This window comes from Manduca sexta, chromosome 24 (genome assembly GCF_014839805.1).
Source record: "Manduca sexta isolate Smith_Timp_Sample1 chromosome 24, JHU_Msex_v1.0, whole genome shotgun sequence".
NCBI classification, from domain to species: domain Eukaryota; kingdom Metazoa; phylum Arthropoda; class Insecta; order Lepidoptera; family Sphingidae; genus Manduca; species Manduca sexta.
This window is the reverse complement of record NC_051138.1, coordinates 2,432,167-2,442,639: the sequence shown is the minus strand read 5'-3', so window position 1 is coordinate 2,442,639 and position 10,473 is coordinate 2,432,167. Positions and strand designations below refer to the sequence as shown.

Here is a 10,473-nt window from a genome sequence, read left to right as displayed (position 1 = left end):
ACTACCATAATATTCTTTGTTGAATTGTTTACGTAACAGTTTTAGTTGCAAATTAAAATGATGTATACTTTAAAAGAATAGGCATGCAATCAACAATTTAAGTGGCATTTTTATTGTGAAAGTAATGACACAATATCCACAGTATAAAAATAATTAAACTACTAAAGTTATCATGTTGTAAATATTGATAATTTTAATATTTGCTAAATTATGATTAGATAGCTTTTTAGTATATAATACGTATAGCATGCCGTATTGCTGGGGGAACACCTTGAGGAATAATTAAGATGGTTTAGGGTTATTATTATTATTCGGATATAATGCTACATTGTAATCTATACCTAAATGCTTTATTTATACGAATGTAGGTCAGAATACTTCGTTACGTAATGGTTTAAGGTACCTATTATTTATTTTACTTTCTAACAAAGTCACAATATTTCACAGCTTGATTTGCTTATCCCTTTGACAAATGACAAAAGGTTAATTGTTTCATTGCTTTTCGATTTTCCAAATAATTATGTCGAAAATAAATGGTCTAAACAATGTTACGAATAAATATAAATATTTCGGTATCTTCAAATTCATTACAAACACTTCCATTATTTCAAAACACCATCAAATCGGATTAAGTATTTTTAACTCAAGAGTAATTAGGACTTCAGGAACTCCTCGTAGTTACAAATGCGGAATCCATTCCCAAAGGAGAGCAGATGCTAGGTTTTTTCTGTCCATTGGGGACCGTGTTGCGTTCTTATTTGTACAGGCTGGATTCGTTTGGCTCCAGCTGTGTTAGCAATTGCAACATAGTGTAAAATACTTGATTTCTATGCGGAAGAATTCTAAAACCATAATTGTATGTTGATCTATCTTCTAACCCATGTTATTGTGTCGAATAATTGGAATTATTCGTATATTTAATTAATGAATCTTCCAAATACGCTTTCTATTAGATATTTTTGGGTTTAGGAAACGCGCATTTCCTCTGATTTTTATTTTGAAAAGAAATTTTCAAAATAAAAATTATTTTAAGAATACCTTTAAAATAGCTACAACTTGCAGCTCTAATATTATGTAAGATTTACTGAATAATATTTATACAGATAATAAAACAAAGTCCCCGTTCGTGTCTGTCTGTATATTATGGATTTTCTCAAAATCTAATGAACGAATTTTTATAAATTTTGGTATGGAGCGTAGGTAAGGTAGCCGATAACCTTATCGGCTACCTTTTATTACGGAAAACTCGTTCACGCGGGTGAAGCCGCGAGCAAAAGCTAATGAATCATATATATTTAACTTAGAACAACATCCCTTCTAACGGATACTTTTTGTTATTAAGAACTTCTTACGAACTAACTCCGCTCTCCCCTATCTGAAATTTGCTCTGGCTAATTTCTTTTACTATTACAAAAATATTATCTATCTTTATATTCCACTTACTACCTTTTTCTATTTGTGGCTCTGATTCTTGTGAAGTCGAAGTCGAAGGATGTGTAAAGAACTACGTCATATAAAAAAAATGTTATTTAAATTGATTTTATCTTTGGTCCTGTTTGTTCATCCTCCACTAGGGTAAAACCGTTGTCTAATAACAAATCACGAAGATCTGTCACCTAGCGAATTATATTTTATAAATATTCACAAACTACAATTTTATTACTAGAGTAGACCAGAAAGGCCAAAACTGTACACAATTATCCAATTACAGTAAAATAGAGCAGTATACCACCGACACCGTTCACATAACATTTAAAAGCTTAAAAATAAACCCCCGAAATCCCACAGTGAAACCCGGCAACATGAAGTGGTACTCGAAAATGCTATAAAATAAAAACGATGGATCCTCGTGCCCGTACGAACCGCTGTGGGGAAATGGATTATGTGACGTAAATGATCGTATCTTACTTATATATATGCGAATGTTTGATAAGATTTTTTGAAGTTAGAAGAAATGCGAAATTACTGAACGAATTTTGATGAAATTTGAAATTAATTGGACAATTTTCATCTATATCTACATCTATCTATATATATTCTAATATTATAAGAATTTGTTTGAACGCGCTAATTTGAGAAACTACTAAACCGATTTTCATTTTTTTCACTAATAGGCAGCTACATTACTCCTGAACGATATTACTTTTACTGCCGGAAAAACTTCGAGCCACGAGCAAACGCTAGTAGTATTATAACCATTATTATAACTATGTAGTTATACTATAAACTACCTTTAATATAATTAAAGTGCTCTGCATCTGCTGTGTATTTTCTTAATAAACATTTGCCTACATATTACAGGACATATCTATACTTCTATACTATTATATAAAGCTGAAGAGTTTGTTTGTTTGTTTGTTTGTTTGTTTGTTTGTTTGTTTGTTTGTTTGTTTGAACGCGCTAATCTCAGGAACTACCGGTCCAAACTGAAAAATTCTTTTTGCGTTGGATAGCCTTTTGTTCGTGGAGTGCTATAGGCTATATATCATCACGCTATACCCAATAGGAGCGGAGCAGTAATGGCTAATCTCAGGAACTACCGGTCCAAACTGAAAAATTCTTTTTGTGATGGATAGCCCTTTATTTGTGGAGCGCTATAGGCTATATATCATCACGCTATGACCAATAGGAGCGGAGCAGTAATGAAACATGTTGCAAAAACGGGGAAAAATTATTAGTTTTGAGAGCTTCCGTTGCGTGCGCTCCGGAAACGGTTAAAGTTATGCAACAATGATGTATGACGGGATTGTTCCTCTTAAAAAGTTCTAAAAATATATATTATAAAACAAAGTCCCCCGCTGCATCTGTCTGCCTGAACGTGTTAAACTCAAAAACTACCCAACATATTAAGATGAAATTTGGTATGGAAACAGTTTGAGACCCTGGGAAGAACAAAGGCTCCCGGGAAACTACTACTTTTATAACGGAAAACTTTAGCCTGAAAAACTTTATTACGCGGGCGTTTTTGCATTTCTATTAAACCTTTTTATTTTTATTTATATTTCTTTTTAAATAATAATAAAGATTATTTTTCTTTGTCGTTTCTACACTCACCACATTGCTGATACATTATTTACTTACGGTGTAATAAAACGTATCTTTATAGCCGAGTATGACCGTCAAGGACATTAATTCAATTGTAATTTTTCACGACACCATAAAGTGGTGGTCGTAAAACATCACTTTTCACTATAGATTTTTCATATTAGGTTTTTTCCGTGCTTAGTAATAAAAGAAATCACTTATAGAATGCAGGGAAGGACCGCTGAGGGTTGATTCCTTACTCTTTGTGACATATGGTTGCGTAGAATGGGATTTTCGCAAGGTATTCATCGTTTTTGTTTCCAACTTTTGATTTTTTGTGTAAAATATGTATAATTTTGAGTGTTAGGTGGGTGTTGTGTGGTATGGTATATTGCAAATTAAATATTAATATATTAGTCGTATAGTCCAAACATCACAATGAAATATCATAAGTAAAAAGAAAACTATCATTTTTCAACCTACAATTTCGATTTCCACATAAATCTATTTGTGCAAAAAATATTGATATTAGGTTTCCATGTTGAGGGATCAAACTTTCCTCATAGTTTTTGACCGGCGCAAAACAAGGTTTGTGTGTAAGTATGGAATCAGAACTATTTTTAAACTTAATATTGTTTGTGTTGTTCAATCTTGACAGCCGTATGTCACTGTCACTCAGCAGGGAAGACCAGGATGCAAACGGGGGGTCGGCCCTAATCCACAGCTTGTCGAGCAATAGAAGATTAATACCTTCAGTTCTTTGTGCCTGTACGTCGCACAATCGAGGGGCACTTACAATACCCCGCGGAGGCATTACCTTATTGTTATTGATTTTCAAACGTATATTATAAATATACTAACCGCTGCCCTATAGGTGGTCAGACTTTGTAAACTTAGTAGGTATCTTCCCGTTTATAAATGTGGTAAATTTATAAATCATTAAGTGTAGAATGTAAGTATATAGTAACATGCTCTTGAAATAAAAAGAAAAAGTGACAAATGAAATATGTTTGTACAGTCATGCTTTCAATTTAAATGCGGAATGATTTCTTATGATCACGCGAATGTTAGGCATTAAAATTAAACTATTTTTCGGATTTTATCGCTAAAATTTAATAAGTTGTATAATTGTAAAATGTAGGTAGATATTGTAACTTTGACTTTGCGGATGAACAACACCTCAGTCCCCGCCGTGACCATGAAGGCAGAAAAGTCTTCGAAACGTCGGGAGAAAACTAAAATATTAAAACCGCGATAAAATCCGAAAAATAGTTCAATTTAAATGCAGAAATTTATGTGTAGTTTACAGAGCTAAAATTAACATAGATTTGAACGAACTTGCATTGAACATTAGAATTGCTTTTGAAGCTACGAACCGATAGAGTATGCACTATAAATAACGAAATCAAATCCTTACAAATAGTATGGAAGTAGAGGAGGCAAAAACAGTATTCAGCAGCAAATATAACAAGCCGTAGAAAGCGATACTCGGTAGTGAATATCACAAACTAGCTGTCGAAAGATATAACTATCAACTGGATTACCTCGTCTTCGTAGATCGTCATCTCTGTCACTCTTACGTATGTTACACTTTGTCGTTGACTTAATGATTCCGCTTGTAATATTTCCTTTTATGTTAAATTCAAAATTTTATCATATTATCTAGCTGCACCATTCATAAACGCGAACCTAATATTTTTATGGAATTTAATCTTTCATTTAATGAATGGCTAAAACAGCAAGAACTTTCCATCGTAAAGCATATTACGATCATACACATACACGTTAAGAGCGTTTACGCATCCGCGCGCCGTATGTCTCAAAAACAGCACTTTTCGAAGGAGATAATATCCATCAAAACATTATTTTAAAAACATATGAATTAGTAATTGTTATAGAAAATTTTGTTGTCTAAAAAGTTAGTAGAGAAAATTTTTAGATTTATTGAGTATTTGTAAATTGTTTAATGATTACTGAACAGAGGTTTTCAAATTTGCGCTTCGAACGTCTATTTCGAAGCTCAAAATATCTTAAACCACTAAGGAACATAACAATATGTTATTTTTATCTAACTAAAAAGATCCTGAAGAAAAAAGTTAGTAGAGAAAAAATATCTTTTTATGTTTAATTCATGAGAAATCAAAATTCAATGAATTCGAAAATTTCAAAAATGTTGGTCATTTAAATGATTTTTTTATCACTATATCTTACTTAATTGAATATAATATTGGATTACTATAATAGAAGAACATCTCCTTAAAAACATACAATTTAAAAATTCTACAAAATTAGTTCTGTTATTTTTCTATAAATATTTTAAATACCACTATAAAACGCAACGCGCAAATCGTTTCAAATTAGTCCGCCTTGAGGCTTTCTAGAGAGAGGACGTATCGCTCGTCGCTCCGGCGAGACTTCAGTTGGACTTTGCTGTGCGTAGAAAAATAGTCACGTGTATACAGTGATTGCCACATCTTAGTACTTTAGTAAGTAAAATATTTTTTTCTTTAATGATTGACAATAATTTTAGTAGTTACTATAAATTATTATTATACTTAGTCTGGCCATAAATACTGTTACACTTAATTATAAAAAAATATTACATTTGAATTTCGAATCTGTCATTTTTATACGATTGTTCATTGTGTTTTCTCATTTTGGCGCCAATACATTGTAAAATATTTTGCGATATTAAAATGGTGTGGGGTGATAAAGAGAACCGAATCGCTGTGATAGCATTACACAAAGTAGGTATGGAGCCAAATGCAATTTTTAAAACTCTCCATACACTTGGTATTAGTAAAATGTTTGTGTACCGGGCTATTAATAGGTACAATGAGACCTCCTCTGTTTGTGACAGAAAAGATCTGGCCGTCCACGTAGTGTTCGTACGAAAAAGGTGGTCAAAGCAGTAAGGGAAAGAATTCGAAGAAATCCTGTCCGAAAGCAAAAGATTTTATCTCGGGAAATGAAGATAGCACCTAGAACCATGTCGCGTATTTTAAAAGATGACTTAGGACTTGCAGCCTATAAGAGACGCACTGGCCATTTCTTAACTGATAATTTAAAGAAGAATAGGGTGGTAAAATCGAAACAACTACTGAAGCGGTACGCAAAGGGAGGTCACAGAAAAATTTTGTTTACGGATGAGAAAATTTTTACAATTGAGCAACATTTTAACAAACAAAATGACCGTATTTATGCTCAAAGCTCTAAGGAAGCTTCCCAATTAGTCGACAGAGTGCAACGTGGACATTATCCGACTTCAGTGATGGTTTGGTGGGGTGTTAGCTATGAAGGAGTGACTGAGCCATATTTTTGTGAAAAGGTATCAAAACATCGGCACAAGTGTATCAAGATACCATTCTTGAGAAGGTAGTTAAGCCCCTTAACATCACCATGTTCAATAACCAAGTATGGTCCTTCCAGCAAGACTCGGCGCCGGGTCATAAAGCTCGGTCCACGCAGTCTTGGTTGGAATCGAACGTTTCGGACTTCATCAGAGCTGAAGACTGGCCGTCGTCTAGTCCCGATCTTAATCCGCTGGATTATGATTTGTGGTCAGTTTTAGAGAGTACAGCTTGCTCTAAACGCCATGATAATTTGAGTCCCTAAAACAATCTATACGATTGGCAGTGAAGAATTTTCCCATGGAAAGAGTGCGTGCTTCTATTGATAACTGGCCTCATCGTTTAAAGGACTGTATTGCAGCCAATGGAGACCACTTCGAATAAGCTTTTTATATTTTTAATTGTTTTATATTTATGTATTAAACTGACACACTGTAAAAGTAATAAATGTTATTTGCAGTTAACAATTTTCTTTTTTCTTTATTACAATATTTATGGCAAGACTAGGTATTATTATGTTTCAGACACAATGGGAAGTAAAGCTATTTCTAGGCAAGAAAAGGAAACGTAACAACGCTGAAACTTCGGCTAAAGCAAAAGCTAAAAGATTGATGTACTAATGTTATAACATGCGTCTGTAGTATGGTTGTTGCTTTTTTTACTCATTAAACACTTGAGCATAGTTACTCGAAGGAAAAAAACCTTAAGCTAAAAACAATTAGCCCATTGAAATGTTACATGAGCTTTGTATTTTTACCCCCCTTGTCCCCTGGCCGCCATCATGGAAAAAGGGGTGAAAACACTTTTTTTGCGATATCTCAGAAACTATGCGTCTTACATAAATTTTGTAAAGTCATAATTTGTAGCAAATTGTTTTGCCTACAAATATGTTTATATAACTTTTTGCCCTAAATTAAAAATTAAAGAAGTTATAAGCAAAAATGTGAGAAAATGTTTATAAAAGTTTTCTTTTTACTCTATAACTTTCTTTTTACATTTTACAAAAAATTACCTCAAACTAACTTGTAAAGGATCTTTTGAGGAAAATTGTTCCCTATTTTTTTTTATTTCATTCATTTAAAACGCTGTTACAGCGCTCCAAAGTTTACCGGGTTCGTCAATGCTCATGAGAATCCGGTCGAAACAAAATGTTTAACTTATTTTTGATTTTTTTTTATTGTAAATATATTAATTACAATTTTTTTGTTAAATTCGTACAACTTTACTTATTTATTCCTAACTCTTTTCTTTGCCATAGAACTTACCAAATTTAACTTATCGAATGTTATGCAGGTAGAAAAGGTATGAGTTACCATTTGGGGATAAAGGAGAAAAAACATATTTGCAGGCAAAACAATTTGCTACAAATTAAGTATGGCTTTACAAAAATTTTGTAAGACGTATAGTTTCCGAGATATCGCGAAAAAAGTGTTTTCACCCCTTTTTCCAAGATGGCGGCCGGAGGACAAGGGTGGCGACCCCACAAACTTGAGGTTAAGCTTCTATTGACCCCCCACACATGGCCCAAAAATAAAATTGTGTCCTCCAAGAAATGCACTATTCGGTCCTTAAATTGTAACATTTCAATGGACTAAACGCACATTTCAAAACTCGTTTTACGCCAGCGGGGTGCGCGGTTGTATGCGGTACCCGCTGTATTGGCGGCCAACTATTAGAATCGTGCGGGCCACGGTAGCACCAGCGCGCTCTGTGGTTAGTAGGTGGGCGACTGCAGTAGTCGGTAGGGGGAGGGGTGGTTACAGAAATCTGACGCCATTTTCCTCCATCGTGATAGTTTCTGATATGATATATAGCAATACCTATTAAAAAAAAAACTATCCAAAAAATATAACCAACTTCCGAAAAAAGAAGTCTTTTATTTCTACTTTTTAGTTATACACCTAAAAATGACATCCCATTACATACACCTTCTGACTCAAAATATAAATTCCAATATGTAATTTCTAATGACTTAATTTAAACTTTCAATACGCTAAATATTAAAAACTGCAGATCTATGGAGTAATTATGTGGTCCATTATAAACATCGTAGCACAGTAATTTTCCTGATTTATTGTCTGATTACGGAGTTCTGGTGCCTATCTTTCGGCTTCATGATGAGCTCCACTTTACTAAGGGTACTTTTTCTAAATGCAAATGCTTAAATTTTTAAGCATTTGCATTTAAAAGTGAAAATAACAATTTGTAAAATTGCCGTTAAAATTTGTTAAAAATGTTTATTTTTTTATAATTACAAAATGATACATATAAACTATTTCATGATGAATTCTTATATATTTAATAATAGAATTCTTCATTTATCATAAATTCATAAATCATAAGTTACATTCCAATTAGATAATTAAAGCGAAAAGATCAAAATTGGTTGGTCTGACTATAAAGATAGCCGACGCGCTAACTCTACGCACACAGCTACGCAACGGCTCTGTGTGAGTGAATTTTGCGAAGAATTACCTATAGTTGACTTCACGCGCGGCACGTAAACGCTCTTAAGCCTCACATAGACCAATTTTCTAAGACTCACTTAATCCTGTACCATTATCAAATTAATTATACTCTAGTAAATCTGCTTTAAAATTCAGATCCCTAGTTATCTCTACATAACTTCTATCGTGCAATATAATTACTTGCGTGTTTCATAGAGACGTTTCCTACATTTGCACTTAATGCACACGTCTGAGTGTACTTAAGTAATTAGCGTTACTTAAAAGCAATTAAGTATAAGGTAAAATCACTTAGCTCCACTTAAACAGGTGATAGACCAGACATGTTTCACTCATGTATCGAAAGGAATTAGTTTACTGTCGTTTATTTGTACATTGCTAATGTCCTTTAATCGATTGATTAGAGTAGTACAATGGTTTGCCGCTAGATGTCACTGTTCTGAGAATTAAGAAATAAAGCCATCATGTTGGGAATTTTATTATCTCAAAAGAGACATGGCAACGACCGGTAGGCCGAAGCTCTTACCGAATGGTACCCAGGAACTATTATAGATAGAGGTAGAACATCAGCCCGTTGGTTAGATGACATCGCGAGGTGTGCTAGCAATAGATGAGGTACATGTGCAGAACTGGAAAGCGACGTTATAGAGAAGATACCTTTACCTGTCAGTAGGTGGTATGGGGCTGATTTGAACGTCATTAAAGATTAAATCAAAAGGCAGACAAGCGAACAGCCCTCATTATGATAAGTGATCATCATCGCCCTTACGAGTGATGTTTTGTATACGTCCTGACTTCATAAAATCAGTTTCATAAAAGAACATTACTAATTTGTTCAACCAAGTGTTCGATTGTTTTCAACCGACGAACCATACTACCTGATATTATTAAATTCTCACACATTTACGCGTTTATTACCCATTTCGACTAATTGAAAAGCCATTGTTGCAACGCGGCCTATCGGCTTATTTATAAAGGAATTGATTGATTCGTTCCCGCTGCGATCATTTTACAGAGATGATGTATCAAGTGTTTATTTTGGTTTCGTTCAAATTGAGTTTCGCGATGATCGGAAAGTTTTCGATGAAAATACATATTTGAGTTTTGCTTTATTTGCTTTCTTGGGGATTTTATGTATGACGGTTGTTTTTTTACTAAAAACTTGATCAAATTATTGGAATGTATATGAAATGTTCGTTATAAGAATCATTAGGACAGTGTTCCAGTTCGAAGGACACTGTAGCCAGTGTAACTACTGGACATATTCGTTTCGTCATTCAAAGAAATAAAAATAAAGACAACAAATATTTCGTAATGTACTTTGTTTCGAAAAACATCGACGCGAGATCTTCGGCATTACAGTTTAATTGCGATAAGCTGGCATATAACACAAAACCACTTGTAACTGTGAAAATCTAGTATTTTTTAGAATCTTCCACCAGCAACAGTTACAGGATAACTTTTTTTCAATCTCAGAATAAAATGCGTACGACTAAAAGTTTCCATGTTTGCGCAGATCCTAAAAAGCAAAGAAAGAGCAGGGAAAGTTCTCGTATAATTGAAATAAGCTACAAAGCATATTAAGCAACCAGCCTCTGCTTTTTACATGAAATAATTAACCACAAGGACGTATG

At 33.7% G+C, this 10,473-nt stretch overlaps 1 long non-coding RNA gene across 1 annotated transcript; it reads left to right on the top strand.

The window, feature by feature from the left end:
• Positions 1–3,105: 3,105 nt before the first annotated feature.
• On the top strand, positions 3,106–4,029 carry LOC115446966. Its single transcript, XR_003938966.1, has 2 exons — positions 3,106–3,325; positions 3,683–4,029. It is a non-coding gene; the product is annotated as an uncharacterized LOC115446966 (long non-coding RNA).
• Positions 4,030–10,473: the final 6,444 nt, after the last annotated feature.